The 13,402-nt window shown below is 44.5% G+C and overlaps 1 protein-coding gene across 1 annotated transcript in view; it reads right to left on the reverse strand.

Moving 5' to 3' along the window:
* WDTC1 (WD and tetratricopeptide repeats 1) overlaps positions 1–8,360 on the reverse strand; it is a 104,256-nt gene extending 95,896 nt beyond the window's left edge. The window contains exon 1 of the mRNA XM_058304042.2: positions 7,917–8,360. The gene's annotated coding sequence lies outside the window, so the exon portion shown is untranslated. The remainder of the gene's footprint in view (positions 1–7,916) is intronic.
* Between the last annotated feature and the right edge of the window lie 5,042 nt (positions 8,361–13,402).

The raw sequence follows: 13,402 nt of genomic DNA on the forward strand, positions 1-13,402 counted from the left end.
GAGCATCCGCCTACCATATGGAGGGTCCAGGGTTTGATACTCAGGGCCTCCTGAAGCGTGTGGTGAGCTGGTCCATGTGCAGGGCTGTGACGCGCAAGGAGTGCTGTGGGCATGCAGGGGTGCCCTTGCGTAGGAGTGCCCCATGTGCAAGGAGTACACCCTGAAAGGAGAGCAGCCCTGCGTGTAAATAGTGCAGCCTGCCCAGGAGTGGCGTCACACACACACAGAGCTAATGCAGCAAGATGACGCAACTAAAAGAGATGTAGTTTCCCAAGTGCTGCCTGACAATACAAGCAGACGCAGAACAACACACAGCAAATAGACACAGAGCAGACAACAGGGGAACAGGGGAGAGAAATAAATTTAAAAAATAAATCTTAAAAAAAAAAAAAGATTAGTGGTTGCTGAGGGAGAACACAGTGATCGCAGAGTGATAGCTAAAGGGTACGGGTTTCTTTTTGGAGGAATGAAAATATTTTGGAATTAGTAGTGATGGTTGTACAACTTTGTGAATATATTAAGAACTACCCAATTGTACTCTTTAAAAGGATGGATTTTATGTTAATTTTAAAATCTCAGTTAAAAAAAAAAATAAAAGCTCCCAAATCCTTTTATCATGGTTTTAATTATTTAAAAAATAGTATGTCACAGAAACCACCTCTTATCTTAAAGTAACACCACTGCTGTATGTAGCAGTCCCAAGTATTGTTAGTTTTTTGCAAGAAATTAATATCCAGTTATGTCACTATCATTGTGTTTTTTATTTTTTTTAGCAAATTTATTTATTTATTTATTTATTTAAAGATACATATATCACACATGGGGGTATTTTTGGGACTTGGAGTTGTCCTGAATTATATCTCAGGGACAGATGCAGGACATTACATATCCTGCCATAACCCACTGAATGGACGAGGGGAGAGTGTAAACTACAATGTAAACTATAATCCATGCAGTGTAGCAATGCTCCAAAACGTATTCACCAAATGCAGTGAATGTGCCATACTGATGAAAGTTGATGTGGGAGGAGTGTGTGTGTGGAGGGGAAGGGAATGGGGAGTAGGGTATATGGGAACCCCTTCTTTATTTCAAAAATCTCAACTTATGAAAAGAAAATTCAGTTCTCACCCTTTTCTTTATCTGTCTCATACCTTGAACTGTAATATTTATGTGGCTTCTCTTTCTCAAAGACTAAAAGCATCCTGAGGGTGAGCTCCTTATCTCACTCATCTACCAATCTTCTAGATCTCCCAGGAGTAATGTGAGCTTAGCAGGTGCCAATAAATATTTGCTGAATAGATTAATAACATGACTGTCTTGGAAATGTACAGTGTTTTACAGCTGCCAAGCAGCTTTTAACCTTTTTAATAGTTCGAACTTCACAACAATCCTGTGAGGAAGTTGAAAGCTGTTAACATTCCCATTTAGCAAGGGGGTACTGAAGCACAAGCTACATGGTACAGAGAAACCCTAGATTGGGATCTAGGGTCTTGTGTCCCAGGTCAAGTTCTACCTCTAATTGGCTATATGAGCCTGAGCAAGCCATTTTGTCCTCTCAGCCTATTTTCCCATCTGTAAAATGAGAGGTGGACTCTGATGGGCTACAAAACCCTTTCCAAAGCCAATATTCTATGATTCTAAGGACACACTGCTAGTTAGCAGTAGAGTGGAGTGGGAGCCCAAGCCCAAATCATCTGTATTCTCTTTCCTCTGGACTTGCTGTCTTCCACTGCAGGGAGGTGCCCCCAGCCAGGGTGACAACTGACCCCCTTTCAACATTCTGAATTATGCAAAAGATGTATGCAAGTTTCCTTTCACTCTGTTTGTAGTGGCTTTCCTACTGAGCAATCCTATAGAAAAGAAAAAAATGCAATGAAATGAAGACAGAGCTGTACTTCTAATGCATACATAGTTCACTGGAACAAGCAAAATAAAACAAAAATAGTTGAGCTATGGAGTTTGACAGACCTAAGGTTCAAATCCCAGCTCTGCCTACCTATTTGCTGTGTCCATTTAGTATTTTTGAACTTCAGTTTCCCAATTTGTAAAACAGGGGTGATAATACCTACTATTTTGTAGAGAGATGAAGAATGGAAGAGCTATAAATGTAAAATGCCTGGCACTGAGTATGGTGAATAGTAACATTTAATAGTGAACATTCAAAGCATTTTAAAGTGTTACCTCATGGACTTAAAACTGCTCATCATGACTCTATGAGACAGGTACTAATATTGTCTTCATTTTACAGGAGAAGGGTCTGAGGCATAGAGAAGTTAATTTGCCTAAAGTCACGTAGTTATTAAATGGAGAGACTACTTAATCTGACTCCAGAACTAAAATCTTTAGCCACTAAAAAATGGTTACTATTAATATCTTTAATCAGAACATGAACAAGCAGTCTTGCCTAAAAGAAACTTTGTCTCTTACCTTTCCTAGTGTTAAGCTAAGGAATCAAAATAGTTTTGACTCCATTGGTCTCAAACACCAATTTAAAGTGTGTCATCTCAGAGTCAGGAACTAAGTTGGCCCAGGGACAACATTTAGGAAAGGTGTGGCTGAAATAACAGCCACACTATGCCATCTACAAAGCATCTTTGGAAAAGTTCTTTGCTAAACTTTGAGGCTTGTAGCTAAAACAATTTCATGTGGGGCTGACTGAAATGTTCTCTGTGGAAGTCTATCCCAATAAATGCTTCACTTTCTAAGGGGGTCTTGATGAAAACTCAACCCCTGATGTCTCCTCTGTCCAAAGGGGCTCTTGTATTGCCATTTGAACTTCTGAAAATTTTTCCTTGATGTTTTTAGAACTTTGGTCCACAATTTCCTTAAGGTAGTGGAAGGGAACAGAGAGAGCAAAGGGAGCATATTTTAATAATGCTGTCCTCTCTCACTGTACTCAAAAGCATCCCCTGTCTTGGATTTTACCTTTAACTTAATGTCTTTCTGAATCCTTCCACAATTCAAACTACCACTCATAGAGGAGTCTGTTTCACTCTCTAAGCCTACTGCTGGCAAAAAGGCCAAGGAAAGCTAAACCAATCAATTTGGAAATTCTTCCTTTCTAACTCAATTGCAGCTATTACATACAGATGTCTGAACCAGGTAAGCCATTAGCATCCAAACACTCAGGCCTCAACTAACAAAGTTCCCTGATTAGAAATGACCTGCTCCCATTCTGAAAAAGATTCCCAAAGATTCAGAGATTAGAAGTTTAATGCTTTCTGAAAATGGAACCTGGGAGTAATGAAGGGCAAAATTTTACCTAGGAGGGAACAGATGTGGCTCAAGCCACTGAGTGCCCACCTCCCACATGGGAAGTCCTAGGTTTCTGGTTGCTGGTGCCTCCGAAAAAAAAACAACAAGCAAAACCAATGAAATAACCAACTCAGAGTAGCCAAAGTGGCTCAGTGGTTGAGCACTGGCTTCCCATGTATGAGTTCCCAGGTTCAACCCCAGGCCTCCAGGATTAAAAAAAAATTTTTTTTTTACCAATGTCCTGATCCTAACATTGCCTCTAGAGAGCCCCTAAATAGCTTCCTGGGCTAGGTCCAATTTTGCTCTTCCCCTCTAACTCATCCCCTATCCCCAAGGAAATGGGGTTAATACCTTCCCAGATGGCTACAGGGAGGATTAAGGGTCATTATTCTTGGCATCTAGCTCTGTCTCTGCTCTAGCAGTTATGACCTTGATCATCCTAAAAAAGACATTTAAAATAAAAATGTGAAAAGTGACCTCTGAATCTGATTTTACAAGAGGGGGTAGGATTTTCTCTTGCACAGGGCCTCTGACATCGCCTTGTACATTCCAACCTGTTGGCTGCATCCTCCTTTATTTAGGCCTTAAGTTTTTAAGGTATTAGTCACTAATACCACAAAACCCTTCAAGGAGGTGGCAGCTATTACTAATAGGATAAAAGAATGAGCCCCAGAACTCTCAAGGTTTTAGTCAGGCCTGAATTCACTCTGTGGAAGATAAAGTAGTACTCCTTTATCCCCAAACCTCAGCTCTCAGTGGGTAGAGAGGGTAGACAATCACTGGGATCTAGTGAAAAGCGCATATGATATCATTTAGTCCTCATAATTCCTCTGTAAGATAGGTATTGTCCTAAGACTCATTTTACAGACAAGGAAACTGCAGCTCAGAGAGGACACATGATTTACCATAGGTCACATAGCTAAAGAAGGGGCAGACATGGGCTATAATATCAGAAAGACCTGGATTCCAATATCAGCCTTACCACTGCTAGCTGTGTAACCTCTGGCACATTTCTTAACTTTCTGGAGTCTCAGTTTTCTCCTGTGAAAAATGCAAATAATGGTAGTACCTACCATATACAGGATTTCTGAGGATTAAATGAGATAGCATAGGAAAAGTATCTGGCAAGTACTTTCACATAGTAATTATTCAACACTTATTAGTGGGTTTGCTTGTTTTTTTTATTTTGTTTTGTTTTGTTTTTTGAGGTACTGGGCCAGGGATTGAACCTGGAACCTCATATGTGGGAAACCAGTGCTTAACCACTGAGCCACATTGGCTTCCCTGAATTAGTTTTAGTATTTGTTTTGCTTGTTTTTTTTTGTTGTTGTTGTTCTGTTTTTTAGGAGGCACAAGGAACAAAATCCAGGACCTCCCGTGTGGGAAGTGGGCGCTCAACCACTTGAGCCACTTCCACTCCCACATTAGTTTTTACAGATCAAAAATGACAGGGAGGAAAAAAAAAAAAAAAGACAGGGAGGGAACAAATGCGGCTCAAGCAGTTGGGCAACCACTTCCCACATGGGAGGTCCCAGATTTGGTTCTTGGTGCCTCCTAAAAAATGAGCAGACACAGAGAGCACACAGTGAACAGACATAAAGAGCAGACAGCAAGTGCAAACAATGAGGGGTAGGGGAGAAATAAATAAATAAATCTTTAAAAAAATGACGGAGTTTGAAATTATTTTCACAGAATCAGGGAAGTTAAAAAACAAACCAAACAAACAAAAAAACTAACACAGGAACTTCTAGGAAGATGGAGGACTAGAGAGACAAAGGACTCCTCTCTCAGAAAAATAGCTAGAGGACAGGCAGAAATTGCCTGGAAAAATATTATAGAGCTTAGGACACCAGGGGAAGGCTGGACACCACCCAGAAGACACAGGGGCAAAGAAAAAGAAAAAGAAACTCAATGGGAAGTCTCCTCCCTCCTCAAGGCTCCTGGAAACTGGTCTGCAACCCATTACTGGGTCCATGGCCTGGATCTGAGCAACTAAACAGGGGCAATCCTCAAGAGCTAGAATAGGTTGAACCAAGAATCAAAGAACAGCAGTAACACACAGCCTCCAACCACTTAATTCCTATGCAAGAGAATGAAATTGAGCGTCAAAGTAAATTCACCTTCAAAATCAGATGCCTAGACATCAGTAAAAAAAAAATTATAAGCCATGCTCAAGCAAAGGAACATGTCAAAGCCCCAGATGAGACACAGGATTTGAGACAACTAATCAACGAGGTCCATACAAATCTCCTAAATCAAATAAATGAAATGAAATTAATTCTCCCTCATGTGTCACAATTCCAAAGGCAGCTTAGTATCACAGAGCAGACAGACCTGGGTTTGAATTCTCATCCCTTCAGATATTAGCTATATGACCTTAGGGAAGTTAACCTCTCTGAACCTGTTTATCTATATAATAGAGATAACAATTCTCAACTCACAGAACATTCACAAGGGTTAAATTAGGTAAAGTAAGAATACTATGTAGCACTGTGCCTTCAATATATGTTAGTTATTTTTTAGGATGTACGCCAATTAGTAAATATCTCTCAAAGCATATTTGTAACACCATGTGAGTGGCTTCTGATGACAACTGATGAGGACTGGATTTTTGAAGAGCTGAAAGCTGCTAAGAAAGCACAGCCTAGGGGTCCAACAATCTGCAATGGCAGCCTAAGATGTAGGGGAAGATCTGAGAAGGTGAGGATGAAAGAAGAAAGGAAGCAGGACAGATCATTATATCAGTGACACAAGAGAAAAGTCAAATATCACCATATTACACATTGTCTGCAACTCCATTTCTGAGACCCAGTGGCTACACATGTGGGCCATATTCTCTAATTTAAAAGGAAAGAATAAAAATAAAAATAATTAAAGAACAAGTCAAAGTTTAGGATCTTCCTCAGCAGTTGGCCCAGGAGAGGTCCCCAGATGTTTGGCAGTGGGCTTGAAGTTCTTCAGTTGTACCCTTCCAGGTCCCGAAGTCCAGTCGTGTGAAAATGCCCTACATAGGACATCCAAGAAGTGAATATCAAGTTCCTTCCACCTAGAAAAATTGCCAATTGTGTGACATCTCTAAAATTCAAAACTGGCAAATTATCACTGTTAACACCCTCACCATAATCATTACACATATTCTCTTTCTCTCAGTGACCAAAAGGCAAGAAGTTCCAGGCAGAAATATGGATTCTGAGTGAACTCAAAAGCACAGCTTCTACAAACAGATGTGACTTGAATATAATAATCCCCAAATAGATCAAAAGAGGGAAGGCTAGCAGGACCCTAGAATTAAAGCAGCATGATCTCAAACTATGTCGGGAAGGGCTGTTACTCGCCTGTCAGTGAAAACAACAATGTACACTGAAGGGGATCTACTGTTATCCTCAGACTCAGGCCAAAGAAGGCCCACTAGTTACTCCCTGATCTGTCAAAAAGGATCTGGTTATTACACTCAACAGCAAATATTTGTTTCACTCCCTTAAAAAAAATTACAATGAAGAATGAACCAGAACTCAAACCAGAAATAGCTTTAAAAAGTTCCTTCATCTTAGTGAGCAGAGACTGGCCACTCAAGAAGGACCTAAGGTAAAGAAAAGCCTAGTGCTGGCCACTGGGACATACCTGTGCCCTAGCTGGGGATTTCATAACACTTTGAGTCAGGACACTGCTTCAGGCTTTGGTAAAGGGAACACTTAAACTGACACTTTATCCTGATCATTCACCCCATCCTTGGAAAGAATGGGGAAGCTAGAGCCAGCCACCCTACCAGGCTTCTAAGCTCACAAACATAAGGAAAACTTTCAAGTTGTCCTACCACTACCTCAGGAGGTTACGGAAAGTCATAGAAGTTAAGAATTTTGGGGAAAACAGTTAAATTAGGCTGTTGGAAATCGGTCTTAATCCCCTATAACTCTTTTCTAGAGACTCTGGTAGAACACCTGCAGAGGAAAGGCTGAGAGAACCAAGCAAATTCTACACAGCTGGCAAGGGGGCGTCCCACTGCAGCTTTCAGTAACAAGAAATGGATCCTGCTGGCTGGTAGTGTCCCTTCTATCTCACTTCCTATTTAGCTTTTGAAGTGGGTGCTGAAAAGACCATTCCCAAATAGAGGCCCTTTGTACAGGCACTACAGTCGCCGGGTTGGAAACACCTTGGCAGAGTTCAGTTTAGTGACAGAATGGGCCACTGAAGGTATCTGCGGCTGCCAGAGGCCTGGACACACGCGCGCGCGCACACACACAAAAAGGAAACTGAGAGTACAGGTCAAGTCAACGTTGCCCTCTCGGCACTTCCACCTGCCCGTTTCTTCCTGAGACCAGCGCCAGATCAGATGTCAAACAAAAACTCCGCAAAAAAGTCCCGTGATGGGACGACTTCCACCTCGCCCAGGGCAGAGCCTCCTCGGACTCCCACAGCTGTCCACCCACATCCCCGCCAGCCCTCCGCCTCCAGCACGCCCCCAGCCCACTCTGGTCCCCGCCCCAGCCAGGCCTGTCCCCTCCCGGATAGCCCGGGGCCCCGAGGCGGGCAGGCGGGCGGTTCAGGCCCCCAGGTCGGTAGGACTGGGGCCCGCCCGGAGCGGATGGCCCTTGTGCCGGAGCTGCGGGAACCGGTCCCCGCCTCGGCAGCCGCGGAGGACAGGGGGCGGCGGCGACCCGTACCTGTCAGGCCTCTTCCCCAGACCAGCCGCGGCGTAACTTCAGGAGCCCATGTCTGTCCCGGGGGCCCGGCCCCTCTCCCGGGAGGGGCTGCGCGGATCCCGGGGAGGGGGCTGGGGTCCGGGCAGCTCTAGCCCCTTCCCATGCTCCCCGCCCGGCGCCTGGCCGGGGCCGGACAGCGCCTCCGCCTGCCCCTGCGTATCGCCTCACACCCGCGCTCACACACACTCACACTCCCTCGCGCGCTCTCATACACGCACTCCCCTCCCTCCTCCTCTGTTTATCTCCTCCAGCTGTCTGGGGAGCCTGGCGAAGCCTGACACCGCGCCTGCGCCACGTAGTCTCCGCCCCTGCCCCGCGCTTCGCCGCCGAAGGCTACGCTACGGAGATGGCGCGCGGACATTTCCAGAATGGCGAGGCCCCCCCTCCCGCGCCCAGTCAACGTCTGCCTGCCGGCGGCGCCTACTAACCTGCTAGTGGGGGAGCCCTACACCGTCGCGGCCAATCCGCTTCGTTGCTTGCCGGCCGAACAACCAGTGAGCGGGCGGACAAGCCGGGCAGAGCCCCGGGGCATGCTGGGAGTGGTAGTTTTCCTCCGTCGAGGTTCTTCTGAGGAGCGGGCTCGCCCCGCCCAGTTGCCATTAGTAACCCGGACGCACCTCCCACCCTACATTCCGGTAAAATGCTCCTTTCAGACCCCTTCTAGGAACCACTCCCCTATACCTTGCCCATGGCCTCCGGAGCCCCACACAAACCCCTGATAGCCTTTTTATGACTTCAGAGACCCTGAATTGCGGAGCCTCTCAGTCTGGGGTCCCAGGGCCCCAGGAGGCAGATCCTCAGCCTACTCCTTCCTACTCTGCGGGGCCTCCTGAAGTGGCACGTTCCTCACCCTTGCCACCCAGGCCTGGAGAAAAAGGATAAAAGGGACTCTTACACCGAATGGCCTGGAGGGAAACCAGCCACACACACTCTGGGGACCCTCGAGCTGATGGGAGAAACAAGGTCCATCTGAGACTGGCAGAGGCACTGCTTGCTGTTCAAACTAAGGAAGGGAGGCAGTTCCATCCTAATGGAGTCTCAAGACCGATGGAGGAGGCACCTTCTTCTCTAAAGAAGTTCCCGAGGTGATGACGAAGGCACTATGCCTGTCTTCTGAAGGCACAGACCTGCCCCAAGTCAGAAAAGGAAAACACTGTCAAGCACCCTCTGAGGAAAACTCGCTACTCACCAGTGGGGTGCCATTTGTCAGATAATAAAAATAATTGCTTTTATTGAGCATTTATATACATCATGCACTGTACTGGGCACAATCCCTAAGATGGTCACATAGCTCATAAAGTAACAGGTTGGGATTCAAACCCAGATCTCTGTGACTGCAGGATCTGGACTTTTAAACACTACCTGTGGGAAGTGGACTTGGCCCAGTGGATAGGGCATCCATCTACCACATGGGAGGTCCTTGGTTCAAACCCTGGGCCTCCTTGACCCGTGTGGAGCTGGCCCATGGGCAGTGCTGATGCGCGCAAGAAGTGCCCTGCCATGCAGGGTATCCCCCACGTAGGGGAGCCCCACGCGCAAGGAGTGCGCCCCATAAGGAGAGCCGCCCAGCACGAAAGAAAGCGCAGCCTGCCCAGGAATGGTGCTGCACACACGGAGAGCTGACACAGCAAGATGACGCAACTAAAAGAAACACAGATTCCTGTGCCACTGACAACAACAGAAGCAGACAAAAAAGAAGAACACTCTGCAAATGGACACAGAGAACAGACAACTGGGGCGGGGGTAGGAGGGGGAAGGGGAAGAGAAATAAATTTAAAAAATAAATAAAAATAAACACTACCTGTCCCTCCTGTGAGAACCAGACAGCACTCACTCTCAAGAAGGACTGAATATACATATTTAACATTTATGTTTTTCTCTCCATGAGCTTATTGTTTCTATCTTCTGCCTACATCATGAGGGAGTTGGTCTGTGATCTCCCAAAGGGTGATTTCTCCCCACATGGCAAAGAATCTACTCTTGTGAATTCAGCTGTGTGACATGCCTTTATCCTAAAAATAATGTGGCTTATTCTTCCTCACCTCTATATTTCTTTGAGACTAGAAGATAGCCTTGAGATCATATATTCATAGCTCCTCAGGTTCAGGCTGCATCCCTGATTAGGGTCGTTGGGTCTACTGAACAGAATGATAGCTAACATTTATTGAATACTTACCATGAGAGAGAAGCATTTGCCTATGAATTAAATAATTCTCTCACAATCATATAGCTAGGAAGTGTTGCAGTTGGGATTAAAACCCAGATTATTCAAATCCAGAACTCACATTTTTAAACTCTTGTTCTATGCTAGCAATGTCACCAAGGATCTTAGAAAAACTGACAGAGAAGGATGGGTGATGTTTCTGTGACACTTAGCACAGTCTCTAGTACATAGCGGACCCTCAGTAATTATCGTCAGAATTAACCTTTTGGGAGCAGATGTAGCTCAGTTGTTGAGTGCCTACCTGCCATATATGAGGTCCCAGGTTCAATCCCCAGTGCCTAATAAAATAAATAATAACCTTTTTTGAAAGAAAAGAAAAGAGAAAACAATGCCATATGTTTTCAGATATATCTATGAAGTAAAGGCACAAAAACTTAAATGGAGTGGAGCAGGTGTAGCTCAGTGGTTGAGCACCTACTTTGCTTATATGAGGTCCTGAGTTCAATTCCTAGGATCTCTAAAAAAAAAGTAAATAAAATGAATTTTTTAAAAATTTTGTTGAATGGACTGTTCTGCCCAAGCTGTGTGGGTTTGACAAACTAGTCAAAAATCACTTCACCATACATATGAGGGTCTGTTTCTGAAGCACAAATTTGGTGCTATTGGTCTATGTGCCTGTCTTTATTCCAGTACTGTGCTGTGATCATGTTTTCAATTTTTTTTTTAATGCTGGTGGAAATTTTATCAGGATTGCATTGAATCTGTTTATCAATTTGAGTAGAATTGCCATCTTAATGATATTTAGTCTTCTAATCCATGAGCATGGAATGTTCTTCCAGTTATTTAGGCCTTTTAAACATTTCTTTTAACATTGAGTTGCAGTTTTCTGAATATAAGTGCTTTATATCATTGGTTAAGGAAGTTTTTTCCTAACTATTTGAGTTTTATCTGTCATATTTTATTTTCACCACTCTTTTGACACTTTTAGTTACTTTTATTGATATAATCTTCATTTCTAGACTCTCTTCCAGGCCTCTCTCGCCTGTCTTTTCTTTTCAGGCTCTAGCATACCCTTTAGAATTTCCTGAAAATCTGGTCTCTTGGTTAGAAATTCTCTCAGTTTCTGTTTATATGTGAATATTCTAATCTAGCCCTCATTTTTGAGAGACAGTCTTTCCGGATATAAGATTCTTGGCTGGAAGTTTTTTTCTTGCAGTGTCTTAAATATATCAGACCACTGTCTTCTTGACTCCATGGTTTCTGGTGAGAAATCAGCACTTAATCTTATTGAGTATCCCTTATATGTTATGCATTACTTTTCTCTTGCTGTTGTCAGAATTCTCTCTTTGTCTTTGGCATTTGACATTCTGATAAGTATGTATCTCAGAGTTGATCTATTTGGATTTTTTCAGATGGAAGTATGTTGTGCTTCTTGGATGTGGATATCTATGTTCTTCAATAGGGTTGGGCAATTTTCTACCATTACTTCTTCAAATATTCCTTCTGCCCCTTTTACCTTCTCTTCTCATTCTGGGACACTCATGACACATATGTTTGCATGCCTTTTGCTGTCATTTAGTTCCCTGAGAACTTGTTCAAATTTTTCCATTCTTTTCTTCATCTGTTCTTTTGTATGTCACTTTCAGAGGCCATTTCTTCAAGCTCACCAATCCTTCCTTCTGCCTCCTCAAAGCTGCTATTATATGATTCCAATGTTTTTAAAAAAGATTTATTTATTTATTTATTTCTCTCCCCACCCCCTCCCCAGCCCAGTTGTCTGCTCTCTGTGCCTATTTGCTGCGTGTTCTTTGTCTGCTTCTGTTGTTGTCAGTGGCATGGGAATCTGTGTTTCTTTTTGTTGCATCAGCTCTCTGTGTGGGCGGTACCATTCCTGGGCAGGCTGTACTTTCTTTTGCACTGGGCGGCTCTCCTTACGGAGTGCACTCCTTGCACATGGGGCTCCCCTACATGGGGGGTACCCCTGCATGGCAGGGCATTCCTTGCGTGCATCAGCACTGCATATGGGCCAGCTCCACACGGGTCAAGGAGGCCCAGGGTTTGAACCGCGGACCTCCCGTGTGGTAGACGGAAGCCCTAACCACTGGGCCAAGTCTGCTTCCCGATTCCAATGTTTTTAAAATTTCATTTATTGCACCTTTCATTCCCATAAGATCTGTTATTTTTCTGTATGCTTTCAAATTCTTCTTTGTGCTCATCCAGGGTCTTCTTAATATCCTTAATCTCTTTAGCCATCTCATTGAATTTACTAAGGAGATTTGTTTGAACATCTATGATTTGTTGTCTCAATTCCTTTATGTCATCTGGAGGCTTAACTTGTTCCTTTAACTGGGCCATATCTTCCTGTTTCTTGGTGTGGATTGTAATTTTTTGTTGGTGTCTTGGCATCTGGCTTACTAGAGTATTTATTCTGGGTATAGTTTTTCTCTTCAGTTTAGGGCTTCCTGCCTTTTCCTCCTTGCTGATTGTGCCGTAGGAGTCAAGTGTGTAGTTGTTGCTGTAAGCTGTGGAGGTTCAAGCTGCCCTCATTGCTCCAGGGACCAATGAATCTTCTTCTGACTTTCTTCTTTGACAGGTGTAGGGACAGAGTCACAGTTGTGTGGAATAATCCAAGTCGTGCAGGCCTAGACAGTAGTTGCCCAGAGAGACTAATGAAGCTTCAAGCCCCTTCCTCCCCTGCCTGGGGCATGGATGGAGCTGCAGGTGTGGGCAGCAATCTATGCAGTGCGGGTCCAAGATGACTGTAGTTGCCCTGGTAGACTTCCAGTTTTCAGTCTGTGCCAGCCAAAGTTACCTGCAGTTACCTAGATAGGTTGATGCAGGGCCCACCAGCTTCCTCCCTGCCAGAGGCAGGACAGAAGCCTAGGCTAGGGCTGCAGGCTGATGTGGGTGAAAGAAACCAATTCCTACCACAATGTAATTTCTGGTCCTGGCTTCCCCTCAGGTTGGGGGTGGAGTCAAAATGGTGGCCACCAGTCCCTTTCCAACTTGGGCTGATTCACACCCCATCTGTTCCCAGGGTTATGTCTTTACTAGTTGAGTCTACCAATCAGTAGCCAAAATCGGCAGCCAACTGTCCCCTCCTCCCCTGTTTTTGGGAAATGGAGCTTGTTATTCCAGCCACAGAATAGCTCCTGGGGTGGCTCGTGCTGCTAGAGTAGGATAATCATTGGCCTCTGTGGCTTGGCCAATAATTTCCCAAAAAAGGCTGGCACAGGTCCCCACACCTTCTTCCCTGCTGGAGGTGGCGCTGGGGCCTAGGCTA

This window comes from Dasypus novemcinctus, chromosome 9 (genome assembly GCF_030445035.2).
Source record: "Dasypus novemcinctus isolate mDasNov1 chromosome 9, mDasNov1.1.hap2, whole genome shotgun sequence".
Lineage (NCBI taxonomy): Eukaryota > Metazoa > Chordata > Mammalia > Cingulata > Dasypodidae > Dasypus > Dasypus novemcinctus.